Below are 26,272 nucleotides of genomic sequence, written 5' to 3'. Positions count from 1 at the left end.
AAATATGCACTGTCACTGTATTAAAACTGTCTGGGAAGGGGTTAACATCAGGGGCGATCAAAGGGTTAACTGTGGTGCCTAGCCTGTAAATCGGTGTAGTGTGGGAGGTGCTTTTACTAGTGTTAGGTAGACATGTGCACTGATCGTTATGATCGAAATTTGAAAAATTCAAATTCTAAAATCCGAAAATTTGGAAATTCAAAAATCCAAAAATAAGAAAGAAAATTTGAAAATTCTAAATAATAACTAATAATAACTATTAAATTATAGTTATTGGAATTTCCTTTTAAATTTGATGAATACTAATTTATTCGAAGTTACGATTTATCCGAAATAACGAATGCAGCATCTAAGCAAATGGAACGGAACAAATTAAAAATAAATACTAATAATAATAATAATAATAATAATAATTATAACAGTAATAAAAATGGCATTCGTTATTTTGGATAATTCGTAACTTCGGATAAATTTGTAATTGTTACGTTCACCAACAGCCAAATTTGAAAGGAAATTCCAATACCTATAATTTAATAGTTGGTAATAGTTGTTATTTTCGATTTTTTCATTTTTGTGTTTTCGAACTTTCATATTCCGTTATTTTCATTCTTTTGAATTTCCATTCTTATTTTAAAAATTTTTGAATTTCGAATTCCCGATTTTTGAAATTTCCAACTTTTCAAATTCCTGGATTCTCGAAATTTAAAATTTACAGAATTTTTGTAATTTAGAATTTCCGGATTTTCGAAATTTCGAAATCGCGCATTTACGTATTTTCGAATTCAGATTTGGACGAATTTTCAAATTCCCGGATTTTTGAATATCGAATTTCTGAATTTACGAATTTTCAAAATTTACGAATTTTTGAATATACAATTTTTTTCAGAAAAGTAAATGAAACTGGTTTTCGTTAATTTGGATATTTCAGAATTAACGAATTTCTTGAAATTCGTCCAAAAAATGAAACAACTTGCACATGTCTAGTGGAAGGCATGGATCAGTGTTTCTGCTTTACAGGAACACAGGATCCATGTCTTTATTTATTTTTTTTATAAAAAAAAAATGTTTTTTTATATATATATATATTTATATTTATTATTATTATTATCATTATTATGGCAACCCCCCCCCCCCTTTTTTTTTATAAAAAAGATTTCATATATATATTTTTTTTATTAAAGGGCTCAGAGGTCCCATGTGGCAACCCCCCCCCCCCCCCAATAAATGTTTATTTTTTTTTATTAAAAGGCCCAGATGTCCCCAGGGCCCCCGGATGGCAACCTCCCTTTTTTTTATAAAAGTTTCTTTGTTCTTTTATTTTTTTTTTTTATTAAAGGGCCCAGAGGTTTCTCTTTTTTTTTTTTTTATTAAAGGGCCCAGAGGTCCCCAGGGCCCCGGATGGCTACCCCCATTTTTATATATATATATATATATATATATATATATATATATATATATATATATATATATATATCTTTATTCTTTTTTTTGTAAAGGGCCCCCGCCTCTCAATTTCAGGCGGCAGCACCCCCCCCCCATGCCTGAAGCTGTGTAAGGGGCCCCAAAATTCCTGATGGCGGCCCTGCTCTTTGCTGTGCTCTCTATTACCCAGCCGGGTAAAAACAGTAAACTTGTGGTGAGGAAAGTAAAGTTGAAGAAGGGAAAATGGCAGATTCAGGCGTGATGATAGGGAAACAGTCCTGCTCCCAAGCATAACACTTCTCTGCGTGACTCCCGCCGGAATGGATTTAGTGTACCCGGACAGGCCTCTCTCACTGACCTGGCAGCCGGAGTATCACTCAGACAATTGTAGGAAAAGTCTCTGCCACAGACCCTTCTTGGTGCGCCTCAGAAAGATACCTCTGCCACAGGCCCTCTCTGGATTGAATTCTTGGAGATGATCCTCCTTAGATGAGTTACGCCTGGATCTCCTTCAACTTGTCTCCCAGGTACCGACTGACAGGTGATCGATCCCTCAGTGTCCGGCTACCTCGATCCCCGGTGGTTTGTCCAGGCCCTTTTGGATTGCCAGCCTCTCAATGGCGGACTCCCCACCGAACAGCAATACAGCTTGGGATCCTCAAAGGTGGGAACCCAGTCACTCACTGGGTCCCGTCACTGTTCAGATGCTCTGAGCCATCATGGCCCCGGAATCCAGGAACACCGCGTGGCACGCACGCCACGGCCAGGTAGGCCATAACGCCGCAGCGGGGTGATGTGGCCACCCTAAAGGTGGGTGCCACACTGGACGAAGAAGACCCAGAACCAATGGCGTCTGCCCCATAAATACCCCTCCCCAGCATGCACAGCGAGGTCAAACCCTCCTGATTGGCTGCAGGGAAAGAGCACCCAAACCTCGACTCGACCGCTGCCACCTGCAGCACCAGGGCTGGAAGAACACCCCAGTACAACAGAATAAGCCTACAGCACAGCCAAGCCGAGACAGAGACCCTGCCTTGCACCTAACAATCTGGATCAGAGTCTAACTATACTCTGATCTTACCCTTAAATTTGACTAGCACCCGTACCATAAAGTACACATGTTTACATAGACCAGGGGTCTCCAAACTTTTTAAACAAAGGGCCAGTTTATTGTCCTTTAGGCTTTAGGAGGGCCGGATTGTGGCCAGCAGGGGCAAAAAATGTCGGCATCATTGGGAATAAATATGGCCTCAGGATTGGTGGTCAATAGAAGGGGCAGTGCCCCTATTAATAGAAGTAATAGTATCCCATCATTGGTATCAGTGGAAGAAAGTGCCCCATTGTTGCTGTTAGTTGGAGGAATAGTGCCTCATATCAGCGGAAGGAATAGTGCCCCAAGGGCCGGATAGAAGCTAGAAAAGGGCCACATCTGGCCCTCGGGCCACAGTTTGGAGACCCCTGACATAGACAGACTGGCATTCTGCCGGTGTACCAAATGATCAGCGGCTGCCGGCAGACATCAGGTCCGCAGGACCCGCTGTGTAAAATCACAGCCGGATCAAGTGGCCTGCGGCGCGCGATTGCGTTCCACAACACAGAAGTGCAGGATCATGTATGCCGTATATACGTGATTCTGTGCAGCGTGACCGCCCTGTAGCAGTAAATCTGCTATGAGGCGGTCGGCAAGTAAAGTAATCACGCTGGCTTATTAGAGAACCAATTTCATGGCTTTTAAAGGAGTATTCAAGTCATTAAATAGAATTTCTAGATTATTGCCTGCAGTTGTTCTGTAAACACTCCAGTACTAGCTATGTTTTGAACATGACCGATGAGACACATCTGTGCCCTATAAAATGTTGTGCCTTAAGCCACCTTGAAATAAGAAGCACAGTGCCAATCTGTTAGCGGTCTGGGTTCTCTCCCTGCCAGAATTTTCACCAGACCAGATCTGGAAGTGTTTAGACCTCGTAGAAAAAGCTTAATTGTCAAGATCTTATCAATAAAGGGCCAGATTCTGAAAGGACTTACGACGGCGCAGCGCCATGTACGCCGTCGTATTCCGAATCCGACCCGTCGTATCTATGCGCCTGATTCTTAGAATCAGTTACGCATTGATATCCATTAGATCCGACAGGCGTATGTCTCTTACGCCGTCGGATCTTAACTGCATTTTTTTTTTTGACCGCTAGGTGGCGCTTCCGTCGAATTCCGCGTCGAGTATACAAATTAGCTAGATACGCGAATTCCCGAACGTACGCGCGGCCGACGCAGTAAAGTTACGACGTTTACGTTAGGCTTTTCCCGGCGTAATGTTGCCCCTGCTATATGAGGCATAAGTGCGGCGTAACAAGGTTAAGTATGGCCGTCGTTCCCGCGTCGAAATTTGAAAAAGTTACGTCGTTTGCGTAAGTCGTCCATGAATGGGGCTGGACGTCATAAACGTTCACGTCGAAACCAATGACGTCCTTGCGGCGTACTTTGGAGCAATGCACACTGGGAAATTCCACGGACGTTCCGCAAAAACGTCAATCACGTCGGGTCACAGTAGTTTAACCACTTAAGCCCCGGACCAATGTGCTGCTAAATGCCCAAAGGCGTTTTTACAATTCGCCACTGTGTCGCTTTAACAGACAATTGCGCGGTCGTGCGATGTGACTCCCAAACAAAATTGGCGTCTTTTTTTCCCCACAAATAGAGCTTTCTTTTGGTGGTATTTGATCACCTCTGCGGTTTTTATTTTTTGCGCTATAAACAAAAATAGAGCGACAATTTTGAAAAAAATGCAATATTTTTTACTTTTTGCTGTAATAAATATCCCCCAAAAACATATATAAAAAAAATGTTTTCCTCAGTTTATGCTGATACGTATTCTTCTACCTATTTTTGGTAAAAAAAATCGCAATAAGCGTTTATCGATTGGTTTGCGCAAAATTTATAGCGTTTACAAAATAGGGGATAGTTTTATTATTTTTTTTTTTTTACTACTAATGGCGGCGATCAGCGATTTTTTTCGTGACTGCGACATTATGGCGGACACTTCGGACAATTTTGACACATTTTTGGGACCATTGTCATTTTCACAGCAAAAAATGCATTTAAATTGCATTGTTTATTGTGAAAATGACAGTTGCAGTTTGGGAGTTAACCACAGGGGGCGCTGTAGGAGTTAGGGTTCACCTAGTGTGTGTTTACAACTGTAGGGGGGTGTGGCTGTAGGACTGACGTCATCGATCGAGTCTCCCTATAAAAGGGATCACTCGATCGATGCAGCGCCATAGTGAAGCACGGGGAAGCCGTGTTTACATACGGCTCTCCCCGTTCTTCAGCTCCTGGGAGCGATCGCGACGGAGCGGCTATAAACGAATAGCCGCGCCGTCGTCCCAGATCGCTCCCCGCCGGAATCTGACCGCCGCATGTAGCGGGGGGGTCCCGATCGGACCCCCGACCCGCGGAAAGGCAAGGACGTACCTGTACGCCCATTTGCCTGTACGTGCCATTCTGTGGACGTACATATACATGCGGCAGTCAGGAAGTGGTTAACATAAAACACGCCCCCCTGATCCAAATTTGAATTAGGCGGGCTTACGCCGGCCGATTTACGCTACGCCGCCGCAACTTACGGAGCAAGTGCTTTGAGAGTACAGCACTTGCCCGTGTAAGTTGCGGAGGCGTAACGTAAATCAGATACGTTACGCCCGCACAATTTTACGCGGCTGTACGTGAATCCGGCCCAAAGTCTTTGGCTCCATCCGCAGAATGTGCCAGATAGACAACAAATACTAGTTTGCCCAAAAATGTATTCTTAAAACAAAGGTGACTACTGGTAAATAGAAAAAAGTTTGCTGCAGCCGAAGATGGAATTACTTTAGGATCGATAACTCCACTTTAACTCTTTTTGCACACATTAAAGTGGAGGTCCGACCGTTTTTTTTTAAGGTCAGCAGCTACAAATACTGCAGCTGCTGATTTTTAACATAAGGACACTTACCTGTGCAGCGCCCCCGCGATGTCGGCACCCGAAGCTGATCTATCCCTCGGTTGCTGCCACCGCCATTTTTGGTAAGGGAATCGGGAAGTGAAGCCTTGTGTCTTCACTTCCTGGTTCCCTACTGCACACGCGCGACTCGCGCTGCACATTCCCACTGGTCCCTGCTGTCTTCTGGGATCTGTGTGTCTCTCAGAAGACAGCCGGGGGGGGGACGGAGAAGACGCCGGAAGTGGCGCAGATACCTGCAGGTGGCTCAGGTATCTATGAGTGAGTGAGTGAATTACTTATATAGCGCTACAAATGCGAACAGAATTGCCTCAAGGCCTTCTATGCCGGAAGTGGAAGCAGAATACCTGTATTAGAGGAAGGGGGGGGGGGGGGGCCAGAAAAGCGGAAGTTTCATTTTTAGGTGGAACTCTGTTTTAAAAAAAATTAGGCCTGGAGATTACCCTCGGTAGACAGCAGACGCCGTTTTTCGGGGGCCTTCGCCTCAAGGCCGTCCTGGCGCGAGGTGGGTGTGCGTGATTTCAGTCTTGGCACCACGTTGGTCTGAGGCTGTGTTCCTGTCGAGTAGGCCCAGCTATGCTGGCTGGGGTCTATGGTTCTACAAGGAATCCCAAGCTGTCCGTCCAAGTGGAGGAAGCTTCTTAGCGAAGGAAACCGGGGGAGGACCTGCCCTGAAGGAGACCAAGCAAGGCAAGCTGATGTCTCAGGATAGGCCTGGTGACCTCGTTAAGGAAAAGGGATCCACTAAGCAAGTTTGTCTTACAGCCCGCCGGATTGGCTTAAAGGCTCTTCGGCTGTAAGGCAAGCGTACCTGAACCTTCCCCTTATCTCTATACTCTCTACTTCCTTCACAAGTTTTATGCAGCGAAAATAAAGCCTACAGTTGAAGGTTTTACATCTTGTGTGGACATTGCAATTTCTACAGACTTTCTTCCCTAGACAACGAACTTAGAGGTGACATGCAAAACCCAAATCTAAACCAGCAGCTCCTTCGGGGGTAGTGCTACACATAGTGGGCAAGTTTGAAAAAAGTCCATCAATTCCAACCTGTGTGTGTGATTATATGTCAGTATTACATTGTATATCCCGGTATGTTGTGGTCATTCAGGTGCCTATCTAATAGTTTCTTAAAACTATTGATGCTCCTCGCTGAGACCACCGCCTGTGGAAGGGAATTCCACATCCTTGCCGCTCTTACAGTAAGGAACCCTCTAAGTAGTTTAATTTTAATGAGTGGCCACGTGTTTTGTTAAACTCCCTTCCACAATTTTTTTTATCCCTATTGTGGGGTCACCAATACGGTATTTGTAAATTTAAATCGTATCCCCTCTCAAGCGTCTTTTCTCCAGAGAGAATAAGTTCAGTGCTCACAACCTTTCCTCATAACTAATATCCTCCAGACCCTTTATTAGCTTTGTTGCCCTTCTCTGTACTCTCTCCATTTCCAGTACCTCCTTCCTGAAGACTGGTGCCCAGAACTGGACAGCATACTCCAGGTGCGGCCGGACCAGAGTCTTGTAGAGCAGAAGAATTATCATTGTAACATGTCAAGCCTTAAAATTGGGTGCGCCCAAGAAACTTTTCCATAGGCAAAGCCCCTAAAATGTATCAGTTTGGAGTTAACTATGTATAATTACCTTTTAGCTAATGTATAATTAGCTATTATCTTTTGTACCACCACCCCCTCCCTTTAGAATGTAAGCTCTACGAGCCGGGCCCTCCTGTACCTTCTGTATTGTATTGTACTGTAATTGTGTTGTCCCCCCTATACATTGTAAAGTGCTGCGTAAACTGTTGGCGCTATATAAATCGTGTATAATAATATAATGAATATAGAATTGTTGCTCTAAATCTGGCCTGCACAGCGACGTGTAGCTCGACACTATAAGGCCGCGTGCACACGATTGGTCCATCCGATGAGAACGGACCGATGGACCGTTTTCATCGGTTAACCTATGAAGCTGACTGATGGTCAGTCGTGCCTACACACCATCGGTTAGAAAACCTATCGCGTCAGAACGCGGTGACGTAAAACACAACGACATGCTGAAAAAAACGAAGTTCAATGCTTCCAAGCATGCGTCGACTTGATTCTGAGCATGCGTGGATTTTTAACCGATGGTTGTGCCTACTAATGATCATTTTTTTCCCATCGGTTAGGAATCCATCGGTTAAATTTAAAACAAGTTGGCTTTTTTTTAACCGATGGTTAAATAACTTATGAGGCCTCGTACACACGATCGGTTTTGACCGATAAAAACGGTCCATCAGACCGCTGTCCTCTGTTTAACCTATCGTGTGTACGAGGCCTCATACTTAGATGTCCCCATTTTTTTTTCTTTTGTTTTTTACGTTTGTATGTGCATATAGGTACAGTGAGGGAAAAAAGTATTTGACCCCCTGCTGATTTTGTACATTTGTCCACTGACACAGAAATGATCAGTCTATAATTTTAATGGTCGGTTTATTTTAACAGTGACAGACAGAATAACAACAAAAATATCCAGAAAAATCTTTTAAAAAAGTTATAAATACCGTATTTATCGGCGTATACCGCGCACTATTTTGCCCTGAAAATCAGGGCAAAATCGTGGGTGCGCAGTATACGCCGATACCCGCTTTCCCGCCACGAGTTTGAATACTGCGCCGGCATATACCGAGCGCAGTACACTCGTGTATCTTCGGGCAGTCTCGGCGCTTCTCGCGCTGACGTCCAGAGCATACAGGACGTCAGCGCGAGAGTTGCCGAGCCTGCCCGACGATACACGAGTGTACTGCGCTCGGTATATGTCGGCGCAGTATTCAAACTCGGCGCGGGAAACGAGCGGGGAGGACGCGAGGACACCGCAGAAGGACGCCGGACCCGACGAAGAGGACCCACGGAAGCCGCAGAAGGACCCGTACCCGACGAAGTGGACAAACCGAAGCCACAGACTGACACCGGACCAGACGAAGAGGACCCCCGGAAGCCGTAGAAGGACCCGTACCCGACGAAGAGGACACCCGAAGCCGCAGACGGACGCCGGACCCGACGAGGCCGCTGATGGACGCCACGCAAGACACCAAAACTGTAAGTACAAAAAAAACTTTTTTTCCACAGGATTCGGGGCAACTTTAGGGGTGCGCGGTATACGCGGGAGCGCGTTATACCGTGATAAATACGGTAGATTTGCATTTTAATGAGTGAAATAAGTATTTGATCCCCTATCAATCAGCAAGATTTCTGGCTCCTAATCTCATCTCTTACCTGTATAAAAGACACCTGTCCACAGAAGCAATCAATCAGATTCCAATCTCTCCACCATGACCAAGACCACAGAGTTATTGTTATTTTGTCTCTCCCTGTTAAAATAAATTGACCATTAAAATTATAGACTGATCATTTCCTTATCAGTTAGCAAAAGTACCAAAACAGCAGAGGATAAAATACCTTTTTCTCTCACTGTATATGGGGGCTCAGAGTTTTTTTTTTTTTTTGGGGGGGGTGTAAGGTTATTTTTTTTACACTTTTTTTTCACTAAACTGATCTCGATAGGGTTGAAAATCTCTGTACTGTGAGAATTTTTTTTTTTACTGAAATAATTAGTCTTTTTAACCACTTGCCGACCGGCCCATAGTAAAAATCCGTATTTTTTTTTACATTAAATACCAGAGTTATGGCAGCAGCGATTATGGCCGCCACTCGTCTCTATGCTCGTCTCTATGCAGTACCGCGGCCACCGCTGGGGGGAGTTCGCGTCGTAAACCAGCGTCGGGTATGCAAATTAGCAGTTAAGGCGATCCACAATGGTTTTTCGCGTTCGCTACGTCGCCGCTAGTCTAGTTTCCCGTCGCAAAGTTAGTCGTCGTTTTTGGTGCCCTAACTTTAGTCAGCAAGCGTATTGCTGTCTAAAGTATGGCTGTCGTTCCCGCGTCGAAATTCAAAATTTAACGTCGTTTGCGTAAGCCGTCCGGGAATACGGAAGTACGCTACGCGCGTCGCCGTTCGAAAAAATGAAGTCACTTCGCGCAAAGCACGGCGGGAGTTGGGAAACGGAGCATGCGCCGTAGGTCCGGCGCGGGCACGCGCCTAATTTAAATGTTACCCGCCCATTCGATTTGGCCCGCCTTGCGCCGGACGCATTTACGATACACCGCCGCAAGTTTCCAGGTAAGTGCTTTGTGGATCGGGCACTAAACCTGAAAACTTGCGGCGGTGTAACGTAAATGGCTTATGTTACACCGGCGAAAAAAGGACGTGAATCTGGCCCATAATATTTATGTATGCCAGTCCTTTTCTACATCCAATAGATGGGAGAGCCAATATATTAATTAATTTCCTACATCATAAATTTCTCTTCTGTGTGGGTAAAAAGTACTAACATATATACTTTTTTATGATTACCAATTAGTAAATTTCTACCCCTGCGATGGGCAAAAAAACGACTACTATTTACCTCCTTTATGATCACTCAACCAATGACTATGCATACATTTTTCCCTGGCAAGACTAGCCACCTAAAGGGGTTACAGGGATATCCAGATCCTTGACCCTTTACATAGGTAGTATGCCATCTATTGACGTAAATAGGTATTCCCCTAATATTAATTTAATTTTTTAAATATATTTATTTTTTTAGTCTCTTCTAGCTATTTAAATACAGTATCAGTTTAGCATGCACATCAACGCTTGCCCAATAAGAACTAGCGCGTAGAGAGTATGTGATATGCATTTTTTTGTCTGATTGTAATTTTGCGTGATGTAATGTTCAATCCGGCACTGGGACTGCGCTCCAATTGCCTGCCGTTGCGGACACTCAAATTACACTTCCGCCAAGTATACAGATATAAACACGTGACCATTGTGACCAGGCACGCCCCCCTGAAGACGTAATTCATACGAAACGTACGTAGGTGGCGTAGCCTGGTCACGCTGTTGTACGCCCAAACATCCGGCCCCCTGGAACAAGCGAGCATCTAACGGTGGAAGGCACGCGCCGACGCCGACACGGAGGTGTAGGAATCCGTGAATATACTGACAGGCCTGCAGCCCCAGTGCCAGGATGGGCACTTTTTAATGTAAGTGGCCACTTGGCCCATGTTTTTTATTCTCCTTTTTTTAATAAACCGGTTGCACTAAGGAAGTTTTTTTCTGTTCGATGTTTCATCTCTGACTACTGAGGACAAGGTTCTATCTATCATCTGTGACGTATGATATGCATGCAGGCATTATCCTACATAAGTGATTTCGACCATCTTTTTCAATAAAGAGGTCCAAAGGTTCTGGTTAGCGCATTACCATCATCTGAGCACGTTTTGGGTGTTGATCGTTTACTATGTTGAAGGAGCACTCAAAGGCACTTATTGATTGAGAAGATTTTTGCAACTATACCAATATCTATAGAGTGGCACTTAACCAATTTTATTAGTGACATTAAACCAACTACCACATGTTGTTTCACTAGTGGCAAGAAATTCATCATTCAGTTGGGACTTTTCTTTCTTTTGTTTTTTGCGTTTTTTGTTTTTTATTTTTGCATAGTGATTTCACTTGCAATTTAATTAACAAGTACATTTTTTTGACCCATTTGCACTTGCAATAATCATTAATTGGTTAATCACTGGTATTAATTAATTTATTAATTGTTTTGAATTCACCTACTTGAGAATATTAAGTATATGTTACTTCCACCACTGTAATTAGTCACTTGTATATTTTAGTGATCCACATTCTATATAGCGCCCCCTATCACCCAACCATCCATTAAATAGGAGGTATTCACTCCATTTCACAGGGGAGCAGCATAGAATTAAATACACGCTATTTGTATTTTTTTTATTATGTGCTTTTCACAAACACTTTATTTAATAGAATTTTTGGCGTGAAAATTACCATTTTATTACCATATGTAAATGGTGTTCAAACCACACATGTGAGGTATCGCCAAAAATGTTAGAGCAAGTGCTATAGTTCTAGAGCAAGACCTCCTCTGTAACTCTAAACAGGTAACCTTTAAAAAAAAAATGTGTTGTGTCGCCTATGGAGATTTTTATGTACCGTTATGTGTAGTTTGTCGCCATTCCACGAGCATGCACAATTTGCATGCCGTGTTAGGTATTTATTAACTAGGTGTAACATCTTCTCTTATATTTTACAAAATTGGGATATCTATGGTATTTTTTCACATTAAAGTTCAGTTAAGTGTATTTTTTCCCAAAAAAATGCATTTGAAAGGCTGCTGCGCTAATACCGTGTGACATAAAATATTGCAAAGATTTTAATTCATTTTATTCTCTAGGGTCCCTGCTAAATAAATATATATATATATATATATATATATATATATATATATATATATATATATATATATATATATATATATATATATATATATATAATGTTTAGGGGTTCCAAGTTATTTTCTAGTGAAAAATACTGATTTTAAACTTTTAAACAAAAAGTTACAGAAGGGGCCTGGTCTTCAAGTAGTTAACCACTTGCTCTCGTTCTGGAATGACGTCATAGGATGGCGCCCAGTTTAGCCACGATTGTGCGCCCGTCGCAGGCGCGCCATATTCCTGGGAAATGGCACAACCCCGATCTCTTTGCCCATGTGATCGGCTGGGTCAAATTACAGCCGATCACATGTAAACAAGGAAGTGACGTTTATCGCCTCACGCTGACAGAATATGAGGAGAGGAGAGCCGATCAGCGGCATCTGCTCACAGGGAAGATGTGTAAAGGTAATCAGGGCACTGATCATCAGTGCCCTAATTACAATGCAGCCCCAGCAGTGCCCATTAGTGATCCCACACTGTGCCCATCAGTGACTTCAGTCTGTGTCCATCAGTGAGGCCAATCTGTGCTCATCAGTTATGCCAATCAGTGCTGCCTATCAGTGCCGCCCATCAGTTCTCATCAGCAGTGCCCATATGGAATAAATTACCAGAAAATTAGGGGGACTTTCTTGGGGGCGCCTGCCTCCGTCTTGGATGGTGGTAGGAGAGTGATGTGTATTATTTGTCAATGTATCTTCCCCTGTGTACGTCTCTGGATAAGATACATTGACGATGTCTTGCTCATTTGCCTATCAGTGCCCATCAGTGCCACCTATTAGTGTCCATCAGTGTTGCATATTAGTGCCACCCAATCAATGCCCTTCAGTGCCACCTCATCAGTGCTGCATATCAGTGTTGTCTATCAGTGCTGCATATTAGTTCCACCCCATCAATGCCCTTCAGTGCTGCATATCAGTGTTGCCTATCAGTGCCCATCAGTTCCACCCATCACTGCCATTTATCAGTGTCACCTATCAGTGTCCATCAGTGTCGCCTATCAGTGCTCATTAGTGCTGCATATAAGTGCCACCTATCAGTGCCCATCATTGCTGCATATTAGTGCCACCCCATCAGTGCTGCATATTAGTGCCACCCCATCAGTGCTGCATATTAGTGTCGCCTATCAGTACCATCAGTAGTGGTGCAACGGATCACGGTTGATCCGTGATCCGAACGGGTCACCCCCTTCGGATCAGCACACACTGTGATCTGTGGATTGCCACGGCTCCGGAGCTAGGCCGAAGCCGTGGCCTTTTCTAATGCTATGGCGCGGCTCCGGAGCTAGGCCGAAGCCACGGCCATCTTGGTACACCCGGCGGCGGCCCTCCTCTCTGTTTACACCCACAGAGGAGGAGCCAGCACTCGTGGGACACACCGCTGGGTCTGCCTGTACTACCTGGGGGGGGGGTCTGTCTATCTGTACTACCTGGGGGGAATCTGTCTGCCTGTACTACCTGGGGGGGGGATCTGTCTGCCTGTACTACCTGGGGGGGTGTCTGCACCGATGCGGGTGTCTGCACCGAGGGGGTTCTTTACTGGGGGGGGACTATAGTTGGTGGGAGGGGGGTTGGGTGTGACACCATTTTTTTCTTCACCGGGTGACACCAATCCTAGTGACGCCACTGCAGTGGGGGAGATGTGAATATTACAGTGTGGGGGGGGAGAGATGTGGATATTACAGTGGGGGGGAGAGATGTGGATATTACAGTGAAGGGAGGGAGATGTGGATATTACAGTGGGGGGGAGGAGATGTGGATATTACAGTGGGGGGGGGAGATATGTGGATATTACAGTGGAGATTAGATGTGGATATTACAGTGGGGGGGAGAGATGTGGATATTACATTGGGGGGGGGGAGATGTGGATATTACAGTGGGGGGGCGGAGAGATGTGGATATTACAGTGGGGGGGGGAGAGATGTGGATATTACAGTGAAGGGAGGGAGATGTGGATATTACAGTGGGGGGGAGAGATGTGGATATTACATTGGGGGGGGGGGGGATGTGGATATTACAGTGGGGGGGCGGAGAGATGTGGATATTACAGTGGGGGGGGATATGTGGATATTACAGTGGAGGGGATTAGATGTGGATATTACAGTGGGGGAGAATTTTTTTTTTTTTTTGCCGATCCGAAAAATGATCCGATCCGTGACTCCTGATCCGAGGAACGATCTGAACCGTGAGTTTTTTGATCCGTTGCACCCCTAACCATCAGTGAAGGAGAAAAATTACTTATTTACAACATTTTCTGACAAAAACCAAGAAAATTTTGGGTATTTTTTAGTTTTAAATACCACCAAAAGAAAGCTCTATTTGTGTGAGGAAACTGATAAAAATGTCATATGGGTGCATGACTGCGCAATTGTCATATAAAGTGCCACATCGCTGAAAATTGGCCTGGGTGGGAAGGGGTGAAAGTGCCCGGTATTGAAGTAGTTAAAGTGTACCAGTTCCTCGGATGGACAAAGCACATGTTTGCCTTAAAGTGGAGGTTCCATCAAAAAAAACTATTTTGCTTTAAACTGGCGCTTACGAATTATTATTTTTTTTAATCATCTGGAAATGCCTGTTGCTATGCGGTCCCATGAAATCTGCCATTGAAACCACCTAGGATTCTGACATCATCTCCCTCTAATGCTCCTGGGAAATGTGTGTCATCATTTCCCAGGATGCAGTGCTCTGTCCAATTATCACTCCCCATCCAAGACTTCCAGGAAGTAAGGGCCAGATCCACAAATGAGATACGACGGCGTATCTCTGTTTCTAACTATGCGACTGATTCATAGAATCAGATACGCATAGATAGCCCTAAGATCCGAAGGTGTAATTGAATTACACTGTCGGATCTTAAGGATGCAATTCTAGGCCGGCCACTAGGTGGCGAGGCCATTGCGGCCGGCGTAGAATATGCAAATGAAGACTTACGGCGATCCCCGAACGTCCCGAACAGCCCGTCGATCTAAATCTACGTAGTTTCCGTCGGGTTACGCCGCGTAAAACTAGGGCTGAGCCCCAGTTCTCCTAAGCCATGTTAAGTATGGCCGTTGTTCCCGCGTCGCAATTTAAACATCAACGTCATTTGCGTAAGACGTCCGTGAATGGCGCTGGACGCCATTTACGTTAACGTCTAAGCAAATGACGTCGGTGCGACATCAGTTAGCGCAATGCACGTTGGGTAATTTACCCGACTGAGCATGCGCAGTACGTCCGGCGCGGGAGCGCGCCTAATTTAAATGGGACTCGCCCCATTTGAATTTGCCCGCCTTGCGCCGGCCGGATTTAAGCTACACCGCTGCAAATTTCCAGGTAAGTGCTTTGTGGATCGGGCACTAACTTGGACAATTTGCGGCAGTGTAACTTAACCACTTACATACCGGGCACTTACGCACCTTCCTGCCAAGCTTTCAGCACTGTCGCACTTTGAATGACAATTGCGCGGTCGTGCTACACTGTACCCAAACAATTTTTTTATCATTTTGTTCCCACAAATAGAGCTTTCTTTTGGGGGTATTTGATCACCTCTGCGGTTTTTATTTTTTGCGCTATAAACAAAAGAAGAGTGACAATTTTTAAAAAAAAAACAATATTTTTTAGTTTTTTATTTAATAAATATCACAATTTTTTTTTTTTTTTAAATGTTTTCCTCAGTTTAGGCCGATATGTATTCTTCTACATATTTTTGGTAAAAAAAATCACAATGATCATATATTGATTGGTTTGCGCAAAAGTTATAGCGTTTACAAAATAGCTGATAGATTTATGGCATTTTTATTTTATTATTTTTTTTACTAGTATTGCCGGCGATTTGCGATTTTTTTTACTGTCACCGTGACATTGCGGCGAACACATCGGACACTTTTGACACGTTTTTGGCGCCATTCACATTTATACAGCGATTAATGCGATAAATATGCACTAATTACTGTATAAATGTGACTGGCATTCAAGGGGTTAACACTAGGGGGTGAGGGAGGGGTTAATATGTATACCTATATAGTGTTCTAACTGTGGGGGGAGGGGGGTGACTGGGGGAGATGACCGATCTGTGTCCCTATGTACAAGAGACACAGATCGGTCTCCTCTGTCCCTGACAGGACGTGGAGCTCTGTGTTTACACACAGAGCTCCACGTCACTGCTCTGTCGTTACCGATCGCGGGTACCTGGCGGACATCGCGACCGCCAGGCACGCGCATCGGCATCTCGGGGACGCGCGCGCGCGCCCCCCAGTGGCCAGAGGAATACAGGACGTCAAAAGACGTCCTGTTGAATATTCAGAGTCACCGTGAAGCCGTCATTTGACGATGGCCCGGTGCTCAAGTGGTTAAATGTGAAAAGTTAAGTTACGTCCGCTATTTGTGGATCTGGCCCTAAGTGCCTGTAGGCTTCACAATGCCCACAAGCAAAATGACAACGGTGTAGATATAGTTTTATAAACTATCTTTTTTGAATATCTATGCGGATCGGCGGCGGATTGTAAAATAGTAAGTGACCGGATTTATATTATAAAAACGCAGGATGAAAGGACATACATTTAAAAAATGCTAATTGTGGTTGGAACTCCGCTTTAATGATGAATACATTATATTCTATTCATCTTTTGTTGCAGCTAGTTGCTTAGAACAAAAGGCGCATTAAACGTTTATTTATGACATTAAAATTTAACACAAGTATGATAAAAAACACTGAAAAAAATATGTAGACCCGTTTTCTGCGCTTTTTATTCATCGCCTGGGTCTGCCCTTTAATTGGCTCCGAGTTCACACTCTTTCTTCATCACCAAATGCATTCTGTAACTGGAAACAATAAGATACGTAGATGTAACCATTAACAAAACAAACGGCTTTGACCAGCGGACCCGCCTGTATCCCTAGACAAGGAATGGTAAGCAGAACCATCTGGGCACAATGAGAAGACAACATTTAATAACACAGAAATTAGAGGAATAAAGTCTTCGACAGTAAATCCATCTGGAGCAGAGAGAGCTGAACAGGGTCCAAATCCGAGAAAACGCGCATAAATAATGCTTATAAATAACAGCTTGCTTACAGGTGGGGTGGAGGGATTGGGGTTGGGGGGGGGGGGGGGCCCTGTAGTTTATTAAAGGTTTACATTATAAATCTGATCGGTGGACAAGAAAATGAAAAAAAAAATACTGATGCGTTTTCCCCCCCCCCAAAGAAAAAACTACAAAAGACATCAGCAAAACGCAAAGGAAATTATCTTCTCATGCTTTTTGGCAAGTCTCTTTGACACAAAATTCATACAAATAATAAGTAGAAAGCAGCAATTTACGGCTGTAATTTTTTATTTTTTTTCAATGCATATTTCTTATAAATGCAAGACAGATCATCAAGGAATAAATCACTACATCGATCTATAACAATGACTTGAAACCGAGAGCCGGGCGACATGTGGTATGGAAAATAATTTAATTTTAGCATAAGGGGGTAACCACCTTTAGGGCCAGATTCAGGTACAAATGCGGCGGCGTAACGTATCGTCTTTACGTTACACCGCCGCAAGTTTTCCTCGTAAGTGCTTGATTCACAAGAGTATAAACTTGCGGCGGAGTAACGTAAAGACGTCCGGCACAAGCCCGCCTAATTCAAATGGGGCGTGTACCATTTAAATTAGGCGCGTTCCCGCGCCGAACGTTCTGCGCATGCTCCATGTGAAAATTTCCCGACGTGCTTTGCGTGAAATTACGGCGCCCCGACGTATTTTTTGAACGGCGACGTGCGTTACGTCGTTTCGTATTCCCGGACGTCTTACGCCAAAAAAAAAAAATTGGAATTCGCCGCAGGAACGACGCCCATACTTTAACATGGCTGTTCTAAAGATAAGCCATGAAAAAGCAGGCCTAAGTTTGCGACTGGGAAAAACCGACTAGCGACGACGTAAGAGATTGCGACGAACGCGCGTATCCTCGTGGATCGCCGTAATCAGCTAATTTGCATACCCGACGCTGGAAAACGACGCAAACTCCACCCATCGGACGCCGGAAAATTACACCTAGGATCCGAAGGCGTACGAAGCCGTACGCCTGTCGGATCTTCGCCAAAAGCCGTCGTATCTTTTTTGTGAATTACAAATAAAGATACGACGCGGCAAATTTGAAAATACGCCGGAGTATCAGTAGATACTCCGGCGTATTTCCTCTGTGAATCTGGCCCTATGGGCCAGATTCACAGCGGAGATACGCCGGAGTATCTCAGATACTCCGTCGTATCTCTCAGAGTATCTATGCGGCTGATTCATGGAATCAGTTACGCATAGATATCCCTAAGATCCGACAGGTGTAATTGTTTTTTACTGTCCGATCTTCTGATGCAGTACTGTCGCCGCCGCTGGGGGGAGTTTGCGTCGTAAACCAGCGTCGGGTATGCAAATTAGGAGTTACGGCGATCTACGACGGATTTTCGCGTTCGCTACGTCGCCGCTAGTCTAGTTTCCCGTCGCAAAGTTAGTCGGCGTTTTTGGTGCCTTAACTTTACACAGCAATCGTATTGCTGTATAAAGTATGGCCGTCGTTCCCGCGTCGAAATTTAAAAATGAACGTCGTTTGCGTAAGCCGTCCGGGAATACGGAATTACGCTACGCGCGTCGCCGTTCGAAAAAATGACATCACTGTGCGCAAAGCACGGCGGGAATTTCGAAACGGAGCATGCGCAGTCGGTCCGGCGTGGGAGCGCGCCTAATTTAAATGGCACACACCCATTTAAATTACGCGGGCTTACGCCAGAGGCCGCCGGCGTAGTTTTCATCGCAAGTGCTTTGTGAATCAAGCACTTGCGATGAAAACTTGCGGCGGTGTAACGTATCTACGATACATTACGCCGCCGCACTTCTACCTAAATCTGGCCCTTAGTTCTTATCTGTAGTACATATCAAGTCCGGACACAATATATTATTGGTAGAATTTTATCTAATTTCCAGCAAGATCTACAACTGTGGGCAGCTGTGCTTTTGCTCCACATTGCCCCCCCCCCCCTGGGTGGGGGTGGGGAGAAGGGGTGTGACGTCTACATGTCACTATACATTTTTTAATATCATATTAATATATCTTGTGCTTTGACGTAGTCCCTCAGGCACCAGGAAGGTCAGCAGAGCGAATGTTAAAGCTAAACAGTACGGTGTTCACTGTGAAGTGGTACAAGCCTGAATGAACATAAATTCTCAAAGACATACTCAATATCTCGTGAAAAGTATTTCTAAAATAGTGGAAATTGTTGTAGTACCAAAATAAGGGCGGGGGAGGTGGGGAGGGGGTACAACTCCATATTTCTGCCCATGGTTTTGGAATAGAATATCTAAGGTTAGTGCAAGGTATGGCTTTACCAGCTCTATGGTGTTGGGTCTGTGAGTCCTTGGGAACAATACAACTATTATGGTCCAGGTGAAGTGGTACAAGCCTGAATGAGCATGAATTCCCACAGACACACTCAGTGGGGTAGATTCAGGTAGGGCTGCGCACTCTTACGGAGGCGCAGCGTTCCGTTTTTACGCTACGCCTCCATAAATTACTTGCGCTATGCTTCATTCACGAAGCAGTAGCTCCGTAATTTGCGGGGGCGTTCTGTAAAAGTGGCTGGCGTAAGCGCGCGTAATTTAAATGATCCCGTAGGGGGCGTGGATCATTTAAATTAGGCGCGTTCCCGCGCCGAACGTAGTGCACATGCTCCGTCGGGAAACTTTCCCGACGTGCATTGCGGTAAATGACGTCGCAAGGACGTCATTTGCTTCAACGTGAACGTAAATGGCGTCCAGCGCCATTCACGATTCACTTACGCAAACGATGTAATTTTGAAAAATCACGACGCGGGAACGACGGGTATACTTAGCATTGGCTGCGCCTGCTAATAGCAGGAGCAGCCTTACGCAGAAACCGACGAACGCAAACGACGTAAAATTCGAACGCCGGGCGCGCGTATGGTTGTGAATCGGCGTGAGTATGCAATTTGCATACTCTACGCTGACCACTACGGGAACGCCACCTAGCAGCCAGCGTAAGAATGCAGCCTACGATACGACGGCATAAGAGCCTTATGCCAGTCATATCTTAGGCTGCAGTCGGTGTATCGAGCTTTCTGAATACAGAAGTCGATACGCCGGCGCTACTTAGCAATTACGCTGCGTATCTATGGATACGCATGGCGTAATTGCTACCTGAAACTACCCCAGTGGAAAGACCTCCAAGATCAGTGGAAACTGTTATAGCACCGAAGGGTGGTGGTGGGGCAACACCATATTTCTGCTTATAGTTTTGGAATGGGATGTTCAGGATCAGGCTATGGCTTTACTGGCTCTATGGTGTAGGGCCTGTGAATCCAGGCGAACAGTGCAACCATTAAGGTTGCGGTGAAGAGGTACAAGGCTGAATGGGTGCAAGTTCCCACAGACACGCTCAAAATCTTGGGTCTAGACTTCCTAGAAGAGTGGAGATTGTTATGGCACCAAAGGAAGAAGCAGGGGCAGGGCTCAAGTCCTGCGGGAACGCGTGGGAACGGAGTCCCTGCACTTTTTTCACAGCAGGAACGCAGTTCCCTTTGCAAGACTAGAGCAGCCGAGCCACCGAAGCCAATCCTTCACTAAGCGGCGATGCCCAGCTCGAGTCACTGTCAGGGGCAGGCGAACCTTAGTAATCCTTTATGTTACTTTATTGTTTACGCCAAAATCTGACCCGACCATCTGAATGTCGTAGCTGAAATAGAAACTAGTCAGACCAAACAACAATTTTCCAATCTTCTATCATCCTATTTTGGTGAGCCTGTGCGAATTGTAGCCTCAGTTTCCTGTTCTTATCTAACAGGAGTGGCACCGGTGTGGTCTTCTGCTACTGTTGCCTATCTGCTTCAAGGTTTGATGTGTTGTGTATTTATATACTCAGACCAGCACCAACGACCATGCCATGTTCAAAGTCACTTAAATCCCCTTTCTTCATCTTTTCTGAAGCTTGGTTTGAACTTCAGCAAGTCGCCTTCACCTCGTCCAGATGCTTAAATGCATTGAGTTGCTGCCATGTGATCAGTATGTCACAGTACATGTTGGCATTCATGGTTCCCTCAATGATCTGTAGCTCCCCAGTGCCGGCAGCACTCATGCAGCCCCAGACCATGACACTCCCACCACCATGCTTGACTGTAGACAAGACATACTTGTCTTTGTACTCCTCACCTGGTTGCCGCCACACACGCGTGACACCATCTGAACCAAATAAGTTTATCTTGGTCTCATCAGAACACAGGACATGGTTCCAGTAATCTATGTCCTTAGTCTGCCTGTCTTCAGCAAACTGTTTGCAGGCTTTCTCGTGCATCGTCTTTAGAAGAGGCTTCCTTCTGAGATGACAGCCATGCAGACCAATTTGATGCAGTGTGAGTGAGTGAGTGAGTGAGTAACTTGTATAGCGCAACAAATGCAAACTTAATCGCCTCAAGGCGCTTTGCATCCAGTGTTGTCCTGATCCATTAGAAGAGGTGGGTCTTTAGTTTTTTTCCTAAAAGCCCGATGGTTTTCTTCCAAGCGGATGGTGGTGGGTAGAGCATTCCAAAGCCGGGGTCCTTGAACTGCAAATCTACGTTCTCCCTTAGATTTGTAGCGTGATTTAGGGATTTGGAGAAGGTTTTGGTTGGTTGAACGGAGCACGCGCTTGGTGACGTAGGGTTTTATTTTCTCGCTTAAATATTGAGGAGCGTTTCCTTGTGTACATTTGTGGGTGAGGCAGAGCGTCTTGAATGTCACCCGATCCTGTACGGGCACCCAGTGGAGGGACCTCAAGACCAGAGAGATTGATTCCCACGGCTTTTTACCTGTTACCAGTCTGGCTGCCGTGTTCTGGACGACTTGTAGACGTGAAATCTGGTATTTCGGTAGTCCTAAGTAGAGGGAATTTGCGTAGTCGAGTCGTGAGTTGATGATAGTTCCAACCACTACTGCCGTGTCCTCTTCCGGGATGAAGGGGAGGAGTCTACGTAGCATGTGGAGCAGATGATGAGAACCGCTGACGACTGATCCTATTTGTGCATCCATAGTCATGTCTGAGTCAAAGATGACTCCAAGACTTTTGACTTTGTTGCTTGGCGTGATGGTTTGTCCGAGGATGGTGGGTGGTGTCCAAGTGGTCCTAGAATTAGATTTCCGATTTGCGTGAAGGATGAGTAGTTCCATTTTGGATCCGTTGAGTTTGAGGGAGCTTTCAGTCATCCAATTATCGATCAGAGTGAGGCATTTTCCTAGTTCCTGATATTGGTCTTTTTTTTTTACACACACCTCTCCCCGTTCTTCAGCTCCTGTGACCGATCCCGGGACACCGGCAGCGATCGGGTCCGCGGGTCCTGCGGCCGCGGAGCTTCGGACCGGGTCGCGTGCGTTACCCACTGCTGGGCTCTAAAAGGCGACGTGCCTGTGCCCAGCCATGCCATTCTGCTGACGTATATGTGCAGGAGGCGATCCTTAACCGCTTCCCAACCGCCGCATGTAGATATACGTCGGCAGAATAACACGTACAGGCACATTGGCGTACCTGTACGTCCCTGCCTTTCCGCGGGTCGGGGGTCCAATCGGGACCCCCCCCGCTACATGCGGCGGTTGGATTCCCGCGGGGAGAGATCCGGGACGACGGCGCGGCTATTCGTTTATAGCCGCCCCGTCGCGATCGCTCCCCGAAGCTGAAGAACGGGGAGAGCCGTATGTAAACACGGCTTCCCCGTGCTTCACTGTGGCGGCGCATCGATCGAGTGATTCCTTTTATAGGGAGACTCGATCGATGATGTCAGTCCTACAGCCACACCCCCCTACAGTTGTAAACACACACTAGGTGAACCCTAACTCCTACAGCGCCCCCTGTGGTTAACTCCCAAACTGCAACTGTCATTTTCACAATAAACAATGCAATTTAAATGCATTTTTTGCTGTGAAAATGACAATTGTCCCAAAAATGTGTCAAAATTGTCTGAAGTGTCCGCCATAATGTCGCAGTCACGAAAAAAAACGCTGATCGACGCCATTAGTAGTAAAAAAAAATATATATAATAAAAATGCAATAAAACTATCCCCTATTTTGTAAACGCTATACATTTTGCGCAAACCAACCGATAAACGATTATTGCGATTTTTTTACCAAAAATAGGTAGAAGAATACGTATCGGCCTAAACTGAGGAAAAAAAAATATTTATATATGTTTTTGGGGGATATTTATTATAGCAAAAAGTAAACAATATTGCATTTTTTTAAAAATTGTCGCTCTATTTTTGTTTATAGCGCAAAAAATAAAAACCGCAGAGGTGATGAAATACCACCAAAAGAAAGCTCTATTTGTGGGGAAAAAAGGACGCCAATTTTGTTTGGGAGCCACGTCGCACGACCGCGCAATTGTCTGTTAAAGCGACGCAGTGCCGAATTGTAAAAACCCCTTGGGTCATTTAGCAGCATATTGGTCCGGTCCTTAAGTGGTTAAGTGGTTAATGGCTGTGTATGGAGTTATTTTGAGGGGACAACAAATTTACACTGTTATACACGCTGTACACTCACTACTTTACATTGTAGCAAAGTGTCATTTCTTCAGTGTTGTCACATGAAAAGTTATAATAAAATATTTACAAAAATGTGAGGGGTGTACTAACTTCTGTGAAATACTGTGTGTAATATATATATATATATATATATATATATACTGTAGATTTGTAAAAATAATATAGTCTCCCTTGGTGTATACAGCATAGATCCCCTTTAAACCCATACAAATATTACAGATGTCCATAACAAAAAGCAATTATTGTAACTCCAATTACAACCCCCCTTCCCCAACCCACACAGAGTTTCCACCAGTCTCAATGCAGATGGCTTGTAAATCTGAATTTGATTGCAACTACTGACAATGGTTTATGTAGAACCTTAAAAATATATGAGAATTGTGTTGGAAACCAGATTAAAATTCAGCTTTGGTATTTGCTTTGCCGTTATTGAAGTCGTCGCCGAGCTAGCTCCGTATATTCCAACATGCTTATAAAATGTCACTTGATCCACTCTTTCTTTGGGGAACGCCGCCTAATCATAGATCTGCTTCCTGCGTAATTCCCTGGTAAAATTTATAACGCACACAGGCTCTGAGGTTGAAATTAAACCTTCCTCTCGTGTTCGTGTTTAGCGGCCCCCGGAACATTTGGGGGGCTGGAAAAAGATTTAAAACGCGGGATTGTGTCAGACACATCTCTCTACGGTTCCTGCCGGCGCGGGCGGCAGAACGGCATTAGCGCACAAATTAAACATAAATTAGGTGGCGGGTTACAGCTAAGCTTTATTTTGCCGGGTGGACTTGCTGATAAGCGCGGGTAGGAATGAATTTTCCTAAACATCTGGCAGAAAAAATAATGGTTTATAGAGGAAAATGTCCAGAGGTCACATAATGAAGCCGGCCAACTAAGGGAAAGCTTCCAGAAAATATATTGAGGTCACGATTCGGTTCAGTTTTGGCAGTGAGACCATCTGAAAACATTATGGGCCAGATCCACGAACGAATTACGCCGGTGTATCTATTGATACACCGCGTAATTTCAAAGTTCCCGCGTCGTATCTTTGTTTTGTATCCACAAAACAAGATACGACGGAACGAGGGATCGATCCGACAGGCGTACGTCTTAGTACGCCGTCGGATCGTAGGTGCATTTTTCCGCCGGCCGCCAGGTGGCGTTTCCGTCGAATTCCGCGTTGAGTATGCAAATTAGCTAGATACGGCGATCCACGAACGTACGTCCGGCCGGCGCTTTTTTTTTTTACGTCGTTTGCGTTCGGCTTTTTCCGGCGTATAGTTACCCCTGCTATACTGAGGCGTATCCTATGTTAAGTATGGCCGTCGTTCCCGCGTCAAATTTTGAATCTTCTACGTCGTTTGCGTAAGTCGTTTGCGAATAGGGATTTGCGTAGAATGTCACCGTCGTAAACATTGGCTTGTTCCGGTTTAATTTCGAGCATGCGCACTGGGATACCCCCACGGACGGCGCATGCGCAGTTTAAAAAAACGTAATTTACGTCGGGTCACGACGTATTTACATAAAACACGCCCCCATCACATCCATTTGAATTGCGCGCCCTTACGCCGCCAAAGATACACTACGCCGCCGTAACTTACGGCACGCATTCTTTGAGGATACCAAAAAACCGAAATATGCAACGATGTACAGTACGTGGATCTGCCCCTATGTTGGCACCAGAGTCAAAAGCAGAAATGAAGCTTGCAATGAGAATGGCAATGCTAAAAGCATCCCCTCACTTTGTAGAGATTTCCTCTTATTTCCTGTTGCTCCTCCAAGACAGGAAGTGAACCTACTGTATTTATTGGCGTATAACACTCAAATTTTTACCCTGAAAATAGAGGGTAAACTGTGGCTGCGCGTTATACGCAGGGGGCTGTGGAAAGTTTTTTTTCAAATACCACCAAAAGAAAGTTCTATTTGTGGGGAAAAAAGGACGCCAATTTTGTTTGGGAGCCACGTCGCAATTGTCAGTTAAAGCGACGCAGTGCCGAATCGCAAAAACTGGACGGGTCCTTTACCTGCCTAAAGGTCCAGGTCTTAAGTGGTTAAAGGGGGAGTTCACCCGAAAAAAATTTCTTAACATTAGATTGAGGCTAATTATGCGAAGCAGAATCGGGTGTTTATTTTAAAATCAAAGCCGTACTTACCGTTTTAGAGAGCGATCTTCTCCGCCGCTTCCAGGTATGGGCTGCGGGACTGGGCGTTCCTACTTGATTGACAGCCTTCCTGACGGTCGCATACAGCGCGGCACGAGTTCCCGAAAGTAGCCGAACGTCGGTGCGCAGGCGCCGTATAGACCCGCACAGACGTTCGGCTTCTTTCGGCAACTGGTGACGCGCTGTATGCGACCGTCGGAAGGCTGTCAATCAAATAGGAACGCCCATTCCCGAAGATCATACCCGGAAGCCACGGAGAACATCTATCTTTAAAACGGTAAGTACTGCATTGATTTTAAAATAAACACCCGATTGTGCTTCCCGTAATTAGCCTCAATCTAATGTTAAAAAAAAAATTTCGGGTGAACTCCCGCTTTAACCACTTAAAACCCGGACCTTTAGGCAGGTAAAGGACCCGTCCAGTTTTTGCGATTCGGCACTGCGTCACTTTAACTGACAATTGCGACGTGGCTCCCAAACAAAATTGGCGTCCTTTTTTCCACACAAATAGAGCTTTCTTTTGGTGGTATTTGATCACCTCTGCGGTTTTTATTTTTTGCGCCGTAAACAAAAATAGAGCAACAATTTTGAAAAAAAATGCAATATTTTTTACTTTTTGCTATAATAAATATCCCCCCCCCAAAAAAAAAAAAAAAAAATATATATATATATATATATATATATATATATATATATATATATATATATATATATATATATATTTTTTTCCCTCAGTTTAGGCCGATACGTATTCTTCTACCTATTTTTGGTAAAAAAAAATTCAATAAGCGTTTATCGATTGGTTTGCGCAAAATTTATAGCGTTTACAAAATAGGGGATAGTTTTC

The sequence above is a fragment of the Rana temporaria genome, chromosome 2 (genome assembly GCF_905171775.1).
Source record: "Rana temporaria chromosome 2, aRanTem1.1, whole genome shotgun sequence".
NCBI classification, from domain to species: Eukaryota; Metazoa; Chordata; class Amphibia; order Anura; family Ranidae; genus Rana; species Rana temporaria.
The sequence above is the reverse complement of the archived record's forward strand: the minus strand, read 5'-3'. Positions refer to the sequence as shown.